Source organism: Tupaia chinensis, unplaced genomic scaffold, assembly GCF_000334495.1.
Source record: "Tupaia chinensis unplaced genomic scaffold, TupChi_1.0 Scaffold138416_1, whole genome shotgun sequence".
Taxonomy (NCBI): domain Eukaryota; kingdom Metazoa; phylum Chordata; class Mammalia; order Scandentia; family Tupaiidae; genus Tupaia; species Tupaia belangeri.
In genome coordinates, this window is record NW_006198314.1 from 15,334 (window position 1) to 16,894 (window position 1,561).

The 1,561-nt window shown below is 40.6% G+C and overlaps 1 pseudogene; it reads right to left on the reverse strand.

The window, feature by feature from the left end:
• Positions 1-83: 83 nt before the first annotated feature.
• Positions 84-441, reverse strand: LOC102480213 (dynein light chain roadblock-type 1 pseudogene; annotated as a pseudogene).
• Between the last annotated feature and the right edge of the window lie 1,120 nt (positions 442-1,561).

The following is a 1,561-nucleotide window of genomic DNA, read 5'->3' on the forward strand; positions in this document are numbered from 1 at the left end:
CGCGTCAGAGGGGCTTCTCTGGTGGGGTGGGTGGGGCTGCAGCCTACCCCTGGTCACTGAATTGGTTTGACTGGGCTCCAAGTGCTAGTCAGTTGACATGATTCTGGGGGGGCATTAAATTAAGAAATGACACAGGGAGCCAAGGGTGGCTTATTGGGTTGGATTCTGAATGACAATCAGGAAATAGTCTTTATCTGATGCAACCATAATTTCATTTTTCTTGGAGCTAATTCGAAGGAAGGTCAGGTCTTTCTGTGGGTCAATTTCACGCACAATGTTCTGTGCCTTCAGGATGAAGCTGTGCGTGAGGTTGGCGTAGTGTGTGGTGGTGGGGTCATCCATGGTGCTCTTGATGGGAATGCCTTCTGTGTTTACCATGATGATTCCCTGTACTCCTTTCTGGCTCTGAAGTCACTTTAGTGTGTCCTCCACCTCTGCCATCTTGGACAGACCTGGGAGCTCTGTGTCCCGACACAGCCCAGGCCCCCTGCTTTTCTCAAGCCTTAATTTTTTTTTAAAGTAAAGTATTCTCTGGGCTCTCAAGCCCTTCCTTTCTTATGCTAATTGCTGCCTTTTCCTATTTCATTTAGGAAAATCACAAACCCAGACCAGGCCCATCCTGAGATGGATACTGGCCTTGAGCTCTGAAATGCAAGCTGTGTGGTTTTCATTTTTTTGGTTTTTAAAGTTAAAATATAATGTTTTCTTAGTATATTTTTATTTCCTTTTTTCATTTTATTTTTCTACTTTTTTCCTCCTCTTCTCTAATTCTTTTCTTTTTTTCTTTATCTTTATTCATTGACTGCTCACCTTCTCACTAAGTGTCTAAAGAGGTCCAAGTGAACAGGATCCAAACATCTGAATATGATTAGGGTCAGAATATTCCTCTATTCCCACTGAATCAAAGAGTGAAAACACAACAGAAGAGAGATTGCAGATCACCTCATCCTGCACGTCTCTGAGTGCTCAGATTGAACTTCGAGAATTAGGAAGAAATGTACCATCCATCAGATGAATAGAAATTACTGCAGGGTCACAAGAAATATGGGAAATCAAGAAAATACCTCTCCTCCCATGGGAAAGAATAACTCCTCTTCATCTTCAGACAGTACAATGAAACTCATGGAAATGTCTGTTAAGGAATTTAGAATATTCATACTGACAAAGCTAACAGAGATGGAAAAGAAGAGAGACAATGAACTGCAGAAGAGGCAGGAGAAAGGAGCTGATGAGTTCCAGGAGGTAGGAAAATTCTTGCAAGATCTGAAAGAGAAAATACACACTATAAAAAATAATCAAATGTACCTGTTAGAGATGAAGACTATAATACAGGAAGTCAATCTACCTTGAAAGTATTAAAAGCAGATTAAATCATACAGAAAATCAAATCTCATATGTAGAAGATCGCATTGCTGGCCTAAAAACATCCAACTTGAAGACTGAGAAAATAGCCCCCTCAAATGAGAATAATCTACGAGAAATACTAGATACCAGATACCATCAAACATCCAAACATTCAGATACCCAAGTATCTGATTCAGATACCCAAGTATCCCCGAAG